Source organism: Hypanus sabinus, chromosome 3 (genome assembly GCF_030144855.1).
Source record: "Hypanus sabinus isolate sHypSab1 chromosome 3, sHypSab1.hap1, whole genome shotgun sequence".
NCBI classification, from domain to species: domain Eukaryota; kingdom Metazoa; phylum Chordata; class Chondrichthyes; order Myliobatiformes; family Dasyatidae; genus Hypanus; species Hypanus sabinus.
The window spans coordinates 179532954-179549914 of NC_082708.1; the positions used below are offsets into that span (position 1 = coordinate 179532954).

Consider the following 16961-nt stretch of genomic DNA (forward strand, 5'->3'; position numbering starts at 1 on the left):
CCAGCAATGATCCATGTGAGACAATGCTGATCACAGGTTTTGTATATCTGCATATATTCTGTATCCTGTGGCTTGGAAAATTCCCGACCAGGTTGATAATTAATAAATAATTTATAATGTTGATAATAATAATGTTGATCTCTCTCTCTCTCTCTCTCTCTCTCTCTCTTCCCCCCCTCCCCCCTCAGCGGTCAGACAGCATTTATAGAAAGGAATAAGCACCTGACATTTCGGGCTGAGGCCATTTACGACAATTTTCTGTCAATTCTGAGTTCTGAGTTGCAACTTCTGATGGCTTCTTGGAATTTTTCAAATGCCTTCTGACAGTCCATATTTCTAACATTCACCATATTGACTACTTCAATTCAGCCAGATTAAGTTGGGCACGATAACTGCTTGATAGAGTGCCACGGTAGCGTAGCGGTTAGCGTGATGCTATTACAGCTCTGGGCGTTAGAGTTTGGAGATTAATTCTGGCGCAATCTGCAATGAGGTTGTATGTTATTCCTGTGACTCTGTTGCTTTCCTCAGCGTGCTCTAGTTTCCTCCCACATTCCAAAGACATAACGCTAAGTCTGTTAATTGGTCATTGTAAATTGTCCTGTGAGCAGGTTAGTGTCAAATAGGTGAGCTGCTCTGGCTTAGCTCGCTGGGCCATAAGGGTCCAAATCAAATAAAATACAGTGCCTTGAAAAAATATTCAGCCTCACAACTATTTTCACATTTTACTGTCTCATTTTCTAAATTGAAAATATATTGAAGTAGGATTTTTTGAGCTAATCTACAAAGCATTGTGCGTCATGTCAAACCAAATGAAAAAAATCAAAAACGTGTCAACAATTTAAAAATTAAAAACCAAAATTGTGAGGCTGAAAAAGTATTCATCCTCTTTGTAATTGCTATGCGACCTTCCCTCATGCGCAGTATTACTTTATCAAAGAACAAAACAGCACAGTACAGGCCATTCGGCCCACAATGTTGTGTCCTGCTTCCCATATAACCCTCCACCTTAAATTCCTCCATGTACCTGTCTAGTACCTGTCATATACCTGTCAATTTGCCCAATTTGTTGATGTAGAAAATTGAAGGATCACCTGAATAAATACCCTCTCTCTGAGGTCCAACAGTATGGTCAATTTTCAACAGACCAAACCAAAATAAATATAGAAGCAAAGACTAGTCCAGGAAATAATGATAGAGACGCACAAATCTGGGGAAGGGTACAATACCAACTCCAAGGCACCGATTGTACTTTAGAGCTCAGTACACTCCTTCATGAAAAACTGGAAAAAATATGAAATTACAGCCATACTGTCTAGGTCAGGATGCACCTCTGAACTTATTTGCTGCAGAAGAATGGTTGTAACTGAAGATTTGGTTCACGGCTCCACAATCTCGAAGGCCTTGAACAAAAATGGCATTTATGAACAGTTGCAAGGTAGAAGCCTTGGCTTAAAAAAAGAACATATCCTTGCCCATAAAGACTTTGCAAAGCATTACTTAGAAGTTACCGTAAAGATGTGGAAGAACGTCTTATGGTTGGATGAGACAAAAGTGGAATGTTTAGTTCTCAGCCCTAAGTGGTACGTATCGTGTCAATCTGTGCATCAGCCAGGTAACACCGTCCCTACTGTAAAGTATGGTGGAGGTAGTTTTCAGCAGCAGGGACTGGAAATCTGGTCAGGATTGATGGGAAGATGAACGCTGCTAAATGCAGAGTGATTCTAGATAAAAACTCCGCCAGTAAACTTAAACTGGGGCAGAAGCTTGTCCTTCAGCAGGACACCAACCCAAAGCACACAATCAGAGTAACCGTGATGTGGCTTCAAATGAAGAAATTTGATGACCATGAGTGGCTCGGTCAGAGTCCAATTGGACACCTCTGGCAAGACCTCAAGATTGCGATTCACTGCCACTCCCCAACTACCCTGACGCAACAAGGAATGGGCAAATCTTGCTTCATTACATTGTACAAAGCTAATAGAGACTTGTTCAAAAAGCCTATTGGCTGTAATAACTGCAAGAGTTGCCCAATTTGTTGATGTAGAAAATTGAAGGATCACCTGAATAAATATCCTCTCTCTGAGGTCCAACAGTATGGTCAATTTTCAACAGACCAAACCAAAATAAATATAGGAGCAAAGACTATATTCAGTTTTTGAATTTTTAGATTTTCATGCTTTACAATTTTCCCTGATTTTTTTGAGGGGGAAGGAGCATGTGATTCACATATAAAAATTCTCAGTTAAATTGCTCAAAATCTTTGGTTGTTATACTCATTTAGGTAGAAGAAAGGGTTGGGGTTTAAATACTTCTTCAAGGCACTGTAAGTCCTTCACCCTCATGCTGGATTGTATGCCACTTCATTGGTAAACTCTCAAATGGAATTAGGCTAAACTTGATTTCTTTGACCCTCTCACTTTTCTTAAAAAAGTAGTATGGGGTGTGTGATTTTCTTTTTCCCAGTTCAAGGGAATGAGAATTTGGATCAATTTCCAAAGTTTTGTATACTTTCACACCCCTTATTTGAGAAAGGATGTGCTGACATTGGAGAGAGTTCAAAGGAAGATCACAAAAATGATCCCAGCATTGAAAGGCTTATCAAATGAGGAACATTTGATGTCTCTGGACCTGTACTCACTGGAATTCAGAAGAATGACGGGGTTGGGGGGGGGGGACCTCATTGAAACCCATCAAATGTTGAAAGGCCTCAACAGAGTGGATGTGGAGAGGATGTTTTTTATGGTAGAAGAGTCTAGGGCCAGCGAGAACAGCCTCAGAATAGAGGGACATCCATTTTGAGCAGAGATAAATAGGAATTTCTTTAGCCATTGAGTGGTGAATTTGTGGAGTTTGTTGCCACAGGTGGTGTGGAGGCCAAGTCGTTGTTTAAAGCAGAGGTTAATAGTTTCTTGATTAATAGGGGTATGAAGGGATAAGGGGAGAATGCAGGAGATTGGCATAGTGAGGAAAATGTTGAAATGATGAATAGATTCGATGGGTCACATGGCCTCATTCTGCTCCTATACCTAATGGTCTTTCCATTCCTGGGAGTTGTCACTATCTTTTGCACCACTGATTTCTTCTGTTTTGTTGCTTGTTTTGGTGAGACTTCATTCCTCATTATTGGGCTCTGCGGAATTTACATGATGCCCACTGTCAGTAGTGATGCAAAGAAATTATTCATTGTTCTCTGGAGAGAAACTTTCAGAAATTTAATCAAGGACAGAATTTGCAATCGGTCTTCATTACATTTGTGTGTGGATTGATTGGGAGAAGGCAGCATGAATCCGTTAAAGGCAAATTGTGTTTATCTAATGTTACAGAGTTTTATAATGAAGTCTGGTGCAGTTAATGTGGTAATATAAACTATTAAAGGCTTTCAGATAAGGTGCTTGTTTAGAAAATTGGCTGAGTGATATGACACAAGCATGAATGATTGTTTTTCTTGTGACTGGATGTCCAGCAGTATAAATACAAAATGCTGAAAACACTCAGCAGATCAGGCAGCATCTGTGGGGAGAGAGAAATGGCTGATGCTATGAGTTCTGTTCCTCATGATTGGTTAATCCTCATTCATCAGGTTTCTGTTCTCCCACCTTGTTTACAACGAATTCCAATTCTTACTTAAGTGGTCCAAAACTGCGCTTAATACTCCAAGTGAGGTGTCACCAGGACTTTAAGTCAACATTATTTCTTTGCCTTGATATTGTAGTCCTCTTGAAATGAATGCCACCATCACATTTGCCACTTTCTCCACAGACTCAACTTACAAATTAACCTTCAGGGAATCCTGCACAAGGGCTGGCAAGTCACATTTTTTCCTTAGATTTTTTATCTTTCTCCCTCTGCCATCTCTCCCCCCGCACCCTCTCCCCCACCCCCTCTCTCCACCACCCCACCCTCTTCTCCCCCTCTCTCTTCCCCTCTCCACCACCCCACCCTCTCCTCCCACCTCTCCCCCCTCCTCCCTCCCACCTCTCCCCCCTCCTCCCTCCCACCTCTCCCCCCTCCTCCCTCCCTCCTCTCCCTCCCTCCTCTCCCCCCCTCCTCTCCCCCCTCCTCTCCCCCCCTCCTCTCCCCCCTCCTCTCCCCCCTCCTCTCCCCCCCTCCTCTCCCCCCCTCCTCTCCCCCCTCCTCTCCCCCCCTCCTCTCCCCCCTCCTCTCCCCCCCTCCTCTCCCCCCCTCCTCTCCCCCCCTCCTCTCCCCCTCTCCTCTCCCCCTCTCCTCTCCCCCTCTCCCCTCACCCCTCTCTCTATCCCCCTCTGAAATAGTCAGCATGGCTTTCTCAAAGGCAGGTCATGCCTTATGAGCCTGATTGAATTTTTTGATGATGTCACTAAATACATCGATGAAGGTAGAGCAGAGATGTAGTGTATATGGATTTCAGCAAGGCATTTGATAAGCTACCCCATGTAAGGCTTATTGAGAAAGTAAGGAGGCATGGGATCCAAGGGAACCTTGCTTTGTGGATCGAGAACTGGCTTGCCCACAGAAGGCAAAGAGTGGTTGTAGACGGGTCATATTCTACGTGGAGGTCGGTCACCAGTGGAATGCCTCAGGGATCTGTTCTGGGACCCTTACTCTTCATGATTTTTATAAATGACCTGGATGAGGAAGTGGAAGGATGGGTAGTAAATTTGCTGATGACACAAAGGTTGGGGGTGTTGTAGATAGTGTGGAAGGCTAACAGAGGTTAAGATAAGATGCAAAACTGGGCTGAGAAGTGGCAGATGGAGTTTAACACAGATAAGTGTGAGGTGGTTCATTTTAGTAGGCCAAATATGATGGCAGAACGTAGTATTAATGGTAAGACTCATGGCAGTGTGGAAGATCAGAGGGATCTTGGGGTCTGAGACTTAAGACACTCAAAGCTGCTGTGCAGGTTGACTGAGGTTAAGAACGCACACAGTGTATTGGCATTCATCAGCCATGAGATTGAGTTCAAGAACTGAGAGGTAATGTTGCAGCTATATAGGACCCTGGTCAGACCCCACTTGGAGTACTGTGCTCAGTTCTGGTCATCTCACTACAGGAAGAATGTGGAAACCATAGAAAGGGTGCAGAGGATGTTGCCTGGATTGGGGAACATGTCTTATTAGAATAAGCTGAGTGAACTTTTCTCCTTGGAGCTACGTAGGATGAGAGGTGACCTGATAGAGGTGTATGAGATGATGAGAGGCATTGATCATGTGGATAGTCAGAGGCTTTTTCCCAGGGCTGAAATGGTTGCTACAAGAGGTCACAGGTTTAAGGTGCTGGGGAGTAGATACAGAGGAGATGTCAGGGATAAGATTTTTATGCAGAGAACAGTGAGTGCGTGGATGGGCTGCTGGTGATTGTGGGGATATGATAGGGTCTTTTAAGAGACTCCTGGATTGGTACATGGAGCTTAGAAAAATAGAGGCTATGGGTAACCCTAGGTAATTTCTAAGTACATGTTCAGCACAGCATTGTGGGCCAAAGGGCCTGTATTGTGCTGTAGATTTTCTATGTTCTCTGTTCTGTCATTGCTTTAAGTCTATCCAGCTGAGTATTGGACATCTGAGTCTTTGGGGAGAGCTGTACATACATGATACTAGAGATGGGGCAGTGTTGGATCTCCTGTTAGGGAATGCGATAGGTCAGCTGACAGATGTATGTGTTGGGGAGCACTTCGGGTCCAGTGATCACAATAGCATTAGCTTCAATATAATTATGGAGAAGGACAGGACTGGACCTAGAGTTGAGATTTTTGATTGGAGAAAGGCTAACTTTGAGGGGATGCGAAGGGATTTAGAGAGAGTGGATTGGGTCAAGTTGTTTTATGGGAAGGATGTAATAGAGAAATGGAGGTCATTTAAGGGTGAAATTATGAGGGTACAGAATCTTTATGTTCCTGTTAGGGTGAAAGGAAAGGTTAAAGGTTTGAGAGCACCATGGTTTTCAAGGGATATTAGAAATTTGGTTCAGAAAAAGAGGGATGTCTACAATAGATATAGGCAGCATGGAGTAAAGGAATTGCTCGAGGAATATAAAGAATGTAAAAGGAATCTTAAGAAAGAGATTAGAAAAGCTAAAAGAAGATACGAGGTTGGTTTGGCAAATAAGGTGAAAGTAAATCCGAAAGGTTTCTACAGTTATATTAAAAGCAAGAGGATAGTGAGGGATAAAATTGGCCCCTTAGAGAATCAGAGTGGTCAGCTATGTGTGGAACCGAAGGAGATGGGAGAGATTTTGAATGATTTCTTCTCTTCGGTATTCACTAAGGAGAAGGATATTGAATTGTCTAAGGTGTGGGAAACAAGTAAGGAAGTTATGGAACCTATGACAATTAAAGAGGTGGAGGTACTGGTGCTTTTAAGAAATTTAAAAGTGGATAAATCTCCGGGTCCTGACAGGATATTCCCCAGGACCTTGAGGGAAGTTTGTGTAGAAATAGCAGGAGCTCTGACGGAAATCTTTAATATGTCATTAGAAATGGGGATTGTGCCGGAGGATTGGCGTATTGCTCATGTGGTTCCATTGTTTAAAAAGGGTTCTAGAAGGAAGCCTAGCAATTATAGACCTGTCAGTTTGACATCAGTGGTGGGTAAATTAATGGAAAGTATTCTTAGAGATAGTATTTATAATTATCTGGATAGACGGGATCTGATTAGAAGTAGCCAGCATGGATTTGTGCGTGGAAGGTCATGTTTGACAAACCTTATTGAATTTTTTGCAGAAGTTACGAGGAATGTTGACGAGGGTAAGGCAGTGGATGTAGTCTATATGGACTTCAGCAAAGCCTTTGACAAAGTTCCACATGGAAGGTTAGTTAAGAAGGTTCAGTCGTTAGGTATTAATGCTGGAGTAATAAAATGGATTCAACAGTGGCTAGATGGGAGATGCCAGAGAGTAGTGGTGGATAATTGTTTATCGGGATGGAGGCCGGTGACTAGCGGGGTGCCCCAGGGATCTGTTTTGGGCCCAATGTTGTTTGTAATATACATAAATGATCTGGATGATGGGGTGGTAAATTGGATTAGTAAGTATGCCGATGATACTAAGGTAGGAGGTGTTGTGGATAATGAGGTGGGTTTTCAAAGCTTGCAGGGAGATTTATGCCGGTTAGAAGAATGGGCTGAACGTTGGCAGATGGAGTTTAATGCTGAGAAGTGTGAGGTTCTACATTTTGGCAGGAATAATCCAAATAGAACATACAGAGTAAATGGTAGGGCATTGAGGAATGCAGAGGAACAGAGAGATCTAGGAATAACTGTGCATAGTTCCCTGAAAGTGGAGTCTCATGTAGATAGGGTGATGAAGAGGGCTTTTGGAACGCTGGCCTTTATAAATCAAAGCATTGAGTACAGAAGTTGGGATGTAATGCTAAAGTTGTACAAGGCATTGGTAAGGCCAAATTTGGAATATTGTGTGCAGTTCTGGTCACCGAATTATAGGAAAGATATCAATAAATTAGAGAGAGTGCAGAGACGATTTACTAGGATGTTACCTGGGTTTCAGCAATTAAGTTACAGAGAAAGGTTGAACAAGTTAGGTCTCTATTCATTGGAGCGTAGAAGGTTGAGGGGGGATTTGATCGAGGTATTTAAAATTTTGAGAGGGATAGATAGAGTTGACGTGAACAGGCTGTTTCCATTGAGAGTAGGGGAGATTCAAACTAGAGGACATGATTTGAGAGTTAGGGGGCAGAAGTTTAAGGGAAACACGAGGGGGTATTTCTTTACTCAAAGAGTGATAGCTGTGTGGAATGAGCTTCCTGTAGAAGTAGTAGAGGCCAGTTCAGTTGTGTCATTTAAGGTAAAATTGGATAGGTATATGGACAGGAAAGGAGTGGAGGGTTATGGGCTGAGTGCGGGTAGGTGGGACTAGGTGAGATTAAGGGTTCGGCACGGACTAGGAGGGCCAAGATGGCCTGTTTCCGTGCTGTGATTGTTATATGGTTATATGGTTATCTCTCCTAAAAAATCTGATATTTTATTCAAAATCAGATGATGTGGAAGATGGTAACTCTGATCCCTTGGGTGCATTTTCGTTTTTATTTTAATTAGTTTTGTTTTGTGGCCATGCTCTGTAGGTTTCAGGTATGGTATGTTGGTGCTGGATGTGTTTGTCATTGTTCCAAATTCCCTGATCATTCAACCATTTGCTTGCTTCCTCTTTAACTACCTCCCATGATCCAGTCCAGGGGTGCCCCAATCTTATTTTTATACGATGGGCCAATACCATTAAGCAAGGGATCCATGGACTCCAGGTTGGGAACCCTTTATTTAATCTCTAGGGAATTGGGAGAGAATAACCAGGGTGGGGGGGGGGGTTCTTGATTTATAAACACAAGGAAGTCTGCAGATGCTGGAAATCCAGAGCAACACACACAAAGTGCTAGAGGAACTCAGCAGGTCAGTCAGCATCTATGGAAATGTTAATGAAACAGTTGATGTTTCGGACTGAGACCCTTCTTCAGGACTGAAAAGGAAATAGAATAAAAAGGTTGGGGGAGGGGAACGAGGTTAGCTGGAAGGCGATGGGGGAAGCCAGGTGAAACTTGAAGGGCTAGAGAGGAGAAAGGAGCATAGGAGAAAGGGAAAGAGGAGGGGACCCAGGGGAAGGGATTGGCTGGTGAGAATAGGTAGAAAGCCAGAGTGGGGAAGAGGGGAGTGGGATGGATTTCTTTTACCGGAAGGAGAAATCGATTTTCACGCCATCAGATTGGAGGCTACCCAGACAAAATATAAGGTGTTGCTCCTCCAAGCTGAGTGTGGTCTCATCTTGGCACAAGATGTTTTTGATTCTGTTGGCTGCAGCTGGAAGTGTAGACAGATCTCATGGAAGGAGATATTGACCTTCATGGTAGACTGGGCATGAAAGAGGTGCTTGGTTCAGTAGTCTGAATCGCAGCAAGGAAGGAGTTGTTCTTGAGCCTGGTCACTTGTAACCATTCGGACTTTCCATTGTTTCCATTTTGGGTTCAGGGACCAACAATGTCAATCTTGGGGCAAGATGTGAAGCCGGTTTCTGGAAAAAGCTTAAAGGCGCTCTAATTGTGTTGTAACAAATTAAATTATTGTAATTGTTGTAAATACTTAAGCCGTTATTTGGTGGTCAGTTGCGGGCACCAAGACCAAGTGACTTGGTAATAGTTTTATTATTATCACATATACAAAGTGATGTTTGTGCATCATCAGGACAGACACATTAAGCACATTGAGGTAGTACAAAAGGGAAGAATCAAAACCGAATGCAAGGGTGGTCTACTCAGCAGTCTGTACCAGCCAAAATCCCCCACCTGAGTCCATCTTGTTTAGCTGCATTTGCCATGTCTACCTCTTTCTCACTACTGCCGTTGGACAGGAGGTGCTGGAGTCTCGGGTCCTTTGCCACCAGGTTCAGGGACTATGTTGCCTTACAACCATCAGCTCTCTGGACCGACATGGATAGCTTCACTTGCATCAGTGCTGATCTGATTACGTAGCCTGTAGACACACTTTCAGGGACTCTGCCATTGTTGTATATGGTTTATCATGGTTGTTAATGGCATAGATACTTCGATAATAAATTTACCTGGAAGAGTAGGAATTTAAATTCTGAGGAGAAATTGTCCTTAGGGTGTGTTGATTGTTAGCACAAACATGCAAGATGCTTCAATGAACATGTGATAAATAAATGAATCTGAATCTGACTGGTCTCTAAGCCAGAGGGCAAGATTTAGACCATAAGATATAAGAGCAGAATTAGCCCATTTGGTCCATCGAGTCTGCTCCGCCATTTCATCACAGCTGATTCAATTTTCTTCTCAGTCCCAATCTCCTGCCTTCTCCCTGTATCCCTTCATGCACTCACCAATCAAGGATCTATCAACCTCTGTCTTAAAGACTTGGCCTCCACAGCTGCCTGTGGCAAAGAATTCCACAGATTCACCACTCTCTGGCCAGAGAAATCCCTCCTCATCTCCGTTCCAAAAAGACGCCCCTCTATTCTGAGGCTGTGTCCTCTGGTCTTAGACTCTCCCACCATAGGAAACATCCTCTCCATATCCACTCCATCAAAGCCTTTCACATTTGATAGGTTTCAATTAGGTCACCCTTCATTATTCTGAATACAGGCCCTGAGTCATCAGACTCACTTCATATGACAAGCCATTCAATGCTGAAACCATTTTTTATGAACCTCCTTTGAACTTTCTCCAGTTTTAGCACATCTTTTCTAAGAAAAGGACATAAACCTGCTCATAGTACTCCAAGTGAGGCCTCACCAGTGCTTTATAAAGTTTCAACATTACATCCTTGCTTTTATATTCTAGTCCTCTTGAAATTAATGCTAACATTGCATTTGCCCTCCACCACAGACTCAACATGTAAATTAACCTTTAGGGTCCTGCACAAGGACTCTCAAGTCCCTTTGCATCTCAGTTTTGTGTATTTTCTCTCCATTTCTTCTATCAAACTTCCCAAGAGTGTGTTCCGTCTGCCATTTCATTGTCCATTTTCTTAATCTGTCTTAAGTCTTTCTGTAGCCCCTCTACTTCCTCAAATGACCTGCCCCATACCTATCTTAATATCATCTGCAAACTTTGCAACAAATCCATCAATTTCATCATACAAATCATAGACATGTAACGGAAAAAGAATCAGTCCTAGCAAAGACCCATGTGGAACACCACAAGTCACAGGTAGCCAGTCAGAAAAGGCTCCTTTCATTTCCACTCTTTGCCTTCTGCCAATCAGCCACTGCCTTATCCATGCTAGAATCTTTCCTGTGGTACCATGGACTCATAGCTAGTTCTTGTGTGGCACCTTGTCAAAGGCCTTCTGAAAATCAAAGCACGTAACATCAACCAATTCTCCTTTGTCTATCCTGTTTAATACTACTTCAAAGAATTCCAACAGATTTGTCAGGGAAGTTTTTTCCCTTGAGGAAACTATGCTCTATTTTATCACATGCCTCCAAATACCTTGAAAGATGATCCTTAATAATTGACTCCCAACCATGGAGGCCAGACAATCTTCTTTCTTCTGCTCCTCTCCCTCTAGAAGAGTGGAGTGACATTTACAATTTTCCACTCCTTCAGAATCATTCCAGAATCTAGTGATTCTTGAAAGATCATTGCTAATGATCACTCTACAGTCACTTCAGACACCTCTTTCAGAACTTGGGTGTACACCACTTGGTCTGGGTGACTTGTCCACCTTAAAACCTTTCAGTTTCACAAGAACCTTCTCTCAGTTTGAAACATAGAAAACCTACAGCACAATACAGGCTCTTCGGCCCTGAAAGCTGTGCTAAACATGTCCTTACCTTAGAAATTACCTAAGTTTACCCATAGCCCTCTATTTTTCTGAGCTCCATGAGTCTCTTAAAAGACCCTATTGTTTCCACCTCCACCACTGCCACTGGCAGCCCATTCTATGCACTCACCACTCTCTGCGTTAATAAAAAAAAACAACTTTCCCCTGATATCTCCTCTGTTCCTACTTCCAAGCACCTTAAAACTATGCCCTCTTGTGCTAGCCATTTCAGCCCTGGAAAAGCCTCTGACTATCCACAAAATCAATGCCTCTCATCATCTTGTGCACCCCGAAGTAACTTTGCACACTTCATGCCCCCTGACATCTGGAACTTCCACTATCCTGCTTGTGTCTTCCACAGTGAAGATTAATGCAAAATACTTATTCAGTTTGTCTGCTATTTTGTGGCCCCCTCCATTTAAAGTGATTAAGAGCCAGAGTGGATGTAAGGAAACAACACAGTGGATTATGAACAGAATTACACAGTTGGAAGGAGATTCAGTGAAACATTTCAACTGAGAATTGAATAATTACTTCCAAAAGGTGGAATTGTTTATTTAACACCAGGAGAGAGAACTTAATTTGGACAGTCAGGAATAGCAACTACATGTTCTGAAGCTTCTATCGTAAGCTTTGTTTGACTCTGTTATTTCTCTGACTCTCATTTGAGCCTCTTTTTGTCATCTAACTTCTTGGCTAAGAAGCCAACCTGATACAAAAACCTGAAAGCACATATCACCAGCCTCAATTTCTATCCTGCCTTGATAAGGCTACTGAACGATGCCCTAGTACCATAAGATGGACTCTAGGCCTCACGGTCGGCCTTGTTTGTGGCATTGCACCTTATCTACCTGCACTCACTTTCTCTGTAACTACAATGAATTACTCTGCATTCTGTTACAGTTTCTTCCATGTACACCTCTGTGCACATTGTAATGAAATGATTGGTATGGATTGAAGTTGAGTTTATTGAAGTACACGTGTGCGTGGGTACAATAAAAGACTTGCCTGCGGCTGCTTCACAGGCACATGGTGTCATGTAAAATGTATCTCAATACATGTGAGAATAATAAACTTATTCCCATCCCCATTCCACCACATTGTTGATTTGTGCAGTTTGACACTTACACTTCAGTTGAGGATTGAACACCGGAGAGTCTATGGAAAGTTGTACATGCAAGCTAAAATGAAGACTGTTAATAGTCTCTTGTGTTATTCAAATACAGATGAAATGGAAGACAATAACTCTTCTATCAATTGCAAAAACTGGTCCTTTATTCACCAACTCGTGCCTTGGGTCTATTTTAGTTCTGTAGGAGCAATGTATATATTTAGACCATAAGACAACAAAGCAGAAGTCGGCTATTCAGCCCATCGAGTCTGCTCCCTATTTTATCATGAGCTGATCCATTCTCCCATTTAGTCCCATTCCCCTGCCTTCTCACCATAACCTTTGATGCCCTGACTACTCAGATACCTATCAATCTCTGCCTTAAATACACCCAATGACTTGGCCTCCACTGCCGCCCGTGGCAACAAATTCCACAGATTCACCACCCTCTGGCTAAAAAAATTTTTTTGCATCTCTGTTCTGAATGGGCGCCCTGCAATCCTCAAGTCATGTCCTCTCGTACTAGACTCCCCCACCATGGGAAACAGCTTTGCCACATCCACTCTGTCCATGCCTTTCAACATTCAAAATGTTTCTATGAGGTTCCCCCTCATTCTTCTAAACTCCAAGGAGTACAGTCCAAGAGTGGTCAAACGTTCCTCATATGTTAACCCTCTCATTCCCAGAATCATTCTAGTGAATCTTCTCTGAACCCTCTTCAACGTCAGCACATCCTTTCTTAAATAAGGAGCCCAAAACTGCACACGGTACTCCAAGTGAGGTCTTACCAGTGCCTTATAGAGCCTCAACATCACATCCCTGTACTCTCCTATACTCTATTCCTCTAGAAATGAATGCCAACATTGCATTTGCCTTCTTCACCACTGACTCAACCTGGAGATTAACCTTAAGGGTATCCTGCATGAGGACTCCCAAGTCTTGTTGCATCTCAAAACTTTGAATTCTCTCCCCACTTAAATAATAGTCTGCCCGTTTATTTCTGCTACCAAAGTGCATGACCATACACTTTCCAACATTGTATTTCATTTACCACTTCTTTGCCCATCCCCTCAATCTATCCAAGTCTCTCTGCAGACTTCCTGTTTTCTCAGCACAACCGGCCCCTCCACCCACCTTTGTATCATCAACAAACTTAGCCACAAAGCTATCAATTCCATAATCCAAATCGTTGATGTACATCGTAAAAAGAAGCGGCCCCAACACGGACCCCTGTGGAACACCACTGGCAGCCAACCAGAACGGGATCCCACTCTCTGTTTCCTGCCATTTATTTATTGTCTGTGTTGCATTTGTGCTGTACAGTAAACGTCACATGGGTTTGGGCAGAGGTTAGCAGGCGGCGTACTGCGATGTGTGGTGGTTAAAATAAACAAATTTAGTCACCTGATCACCTGTTTTGGCCGCATAGAGAGGGGGTGAGTAGGGAGTGTATATGTTTCATCTTTGATTGCTCATTGTTGTTTGAATTTGATCAAATTATGCTTGTCTTTGTTTTCCATTAAATATAGAAGAGTTGAATGATTTTATTGTCAATTTGTAATAAAGGATGTAAACACACTGTTTTGGATTCAGTTAATTGGAAGTGCATCATACAGTACTCCCTCTCTTCAACTCTCAGCGACATTTTGTTTTCAAGCAGTCGCTATGGATAATTCTAGTTTATGGGCATGCTATGTTGACTGTGGGCAAATGTTGGCACCGGAAACGCGGGGGCACTTGTGAGCTGCCCCCAGCGTAATCCTCAGCCTGTGTTGGTCACTGATGCAAAACGATCGAATTTCACTGTGTGTTTTGCTGTGCACATGACGAATAAATCTAACTTTCAACAATCCTGGTTAGATGCATTGTGTGACAACAAGGAAGACATCAGCCCAGATAAAGCAATTAGACTTTGTCGTCTGATTTACAGCAGATTCTGTTTCCGTGCTGGTGTTGGACGGCTTTCCGGGCCCACTGCAGGTTGTGCTTCAGCTTACTGGTACTGGAACTGTACAGGAAATCAGCTCAGAGGAGAGAAAGCCTCAAATGTTTGAGACATCAGAGTTTTGAAGGTGGAACCTTCAATAAATTGCATGGGGAGCTGAAGGGTCAAATAGCATCTGTGGAGACTAAAGCACGGCTGACATTTTTTGGTCGTTGTCCTACATCAGGAGAGAGAGAAGAGGGGGAAGGTAGCCGGCATTAGATGTGAGAAAGATGGCAGACTGCTGATGCTGGAATCTGGAGTAGTGCACAAAATACTGGAGGAACTTCAGGGGTTCAGGCAGTATCATTGAAGGGAAGTGGATAGTTGACATTTCGGGTCGAGACCCTCCATCCGCACTTTATCTTGACTGTCCATTTTACCTCCAGAATTGCTACCTGACTTTCTTTTCTAAAAAAAAATGCCTGACTCTCTATAAAAGCTAATGTAAAAGCAAAGGAGCGGGCATACAACAAAGCAAAAACTAATGGGAAGATAGAGGATTAGGAAGCTTTTATAAATCTGCAGAAAGCAACTAAAAGAATCATTAGGAGGGAAAGATGAAATATGAAAGTAAGCTAGCAAACAATTCAAGCTGGTTAGAAAAGCTTTACTACCTGTGAGTCATGTACTGTGTCCAGTGCTCCCGGTGTGGCCTCCTGTTTACTGGTGAGACCCGAATTAGATTGGAAGTCTGTTTCGCTAGGCACCTATGCTCTGTCTACCAGAAGAAGCAGGATCTCCTGGTGACCACCCATTTTAATTCCATTTCCCGTTTCCATTCTGATATGTCAATCAATGGCCTCCCCTTTTCCCTCTCACCTTATGTTCTTGCCTGCCCGTCATCTCCCTGTGTTGGTCCTGCCTCCTTTTCTTCTAGGGCCTTCTGTCCTCTCCTACTAGATTCCCCTTCTCCAACCCTAAAATCTCTTTCACCAATCAAATTCCCAGTTTTTTACTTCATCCTTCCCCTCCCAGTTTCACCTATCACCTTGTGTTTCTCTCTCCCCTCCCCCACCTTTAAATCTATTCCCCATCCATAGATTTTCTCTTGTTTATAAAAGGATTCTTTTCTGGTTGGCTGCCAGTGCTAGTGGGGCAGCTTCTTTTTGTGGTGTACTAGTGATTTATATGAAGGAATAGATGGCTTTGTTGCCAAGTTTGCAGATGATACAGGTGGAGGGGCAGGTAGTGTTGAGGAAACAGGAAGGCTACAGAAGGACTTGGACAGATTAGGAGAATGGGCAAGAAAGTGGCAAATGAAATACAATGTTGGAAAGTGTATGGTCATGCATTTTGGTAGAAGAAATAAACGTGCAGACTATTTTCTAAATGGGGCAAAGATCCAAAAATCTGTGATGCAAAGGGACTTGGGAGTCCATGTGCAGATTACACTAAAGGTTAACTTGCAGGTAGAGTCGGTGGTGAGGATGGCAAATGCCCTGTTAGCATTCATTTCGAGATGTCTAGAATATAAAAGCAGGGATGTGATGCTGAGGCTTCATGAGGCACTGGTGAGGCCGCACCTTGAGTATTATGAACAGTTTTGGGCTCCATGTTTAAGAATAGATGTGCCAGCATTGGAGAGGTTTCAGAGGAGGTTCACAAGGATAATTCTGGGAATGAAGGGGCTAATCTATGCGGAACGTTTAATGACTCTGGACCTGTACTCACTGGAATTTAGAAGAATGTGGAGGAACCTCATTGAAACTTTTCTCATGTTGAAAGGCCTTGACAAAGTAAATGTAGAAAGGATATTTCCCATGGTGGGAGAGTCTAGGACAAGAGGGCACACCCTCAGGATAGAGGGCATCCATTTAAAACAGATGCAGAAAAATTTCTTCAGCCAGAGAGTGGCAAATTTGTGGAATTTGTTACCACAGGTAGCTGTGGAGGCCAGGTCATTGGGTATATTTAAGGTGGAGAGCGAGAGGTATGGGGAGAAGGCTGGGGGAGTGTGGCTGAGGAAGGGAGGAAAAAGGGATCAGCCATGATTGAATGGTGGAGCAGACTCAATGCCGAATGGCCTAGTTCTGTTTCTATATCTTACTGTGTTGTCTAAGAATTGAGGGGAGATGAGTGAGACAGGCTGGCAAAGGATAGGTATATCCTGAAGAGATTTTGAAGAGGAGTGGCGGGATGGAGACCCAATGCAGTTGTCTCACTTCTGTAACCTGTTCTCTTCCCTCCAATTTTTTTTCCTTGTCTCAACAAATGCTGGTTGATCCAAGTTTGTTAGCACCGAATATTTATTTGGGTGGCAAGATGGAAATGCGTCTCTACCAAAGGAAGTACAAGGCGCTGCTTCCCTCCGCTAGCCTGCAGGTCACCCTTGGGCAAAGTGTAGTACCTGCTTAGCCCCAGATCTGGGTCACATGAAGTCATGGGAGCAGGTCGTATGAGCAACTGGTGCGTATCACAAGTTCTGGTTGTGTGACCTCTGACTTCAGGTGATCTCTGAAGTGTATTGATGATGGCTGGGATCACCTGTCTTGTAAAGACACTGCCCAGAAGAATGCAGTGTCTTCTGACCACTTCTGTCGAAAAACTTGTCAAGAATAATCATGGTCACGATCGCCCATATCATTGGACAAAGCTC

General features: G+C 43.2%; 1 protein-coding gene across 8 annotated transcripts in view; it reads left to right on the forward strand.

Moving 5' to 3' along the window:
* Positions 1-16961, forward strand: part of slc4a11 (solute carrier family 4 member 11) — a 284841-nt gene that overhangs the window by 245324 nt on the left and 22556 nt on the right. The gene's annotated exons all lie outside the window — the stretch shown is intronic.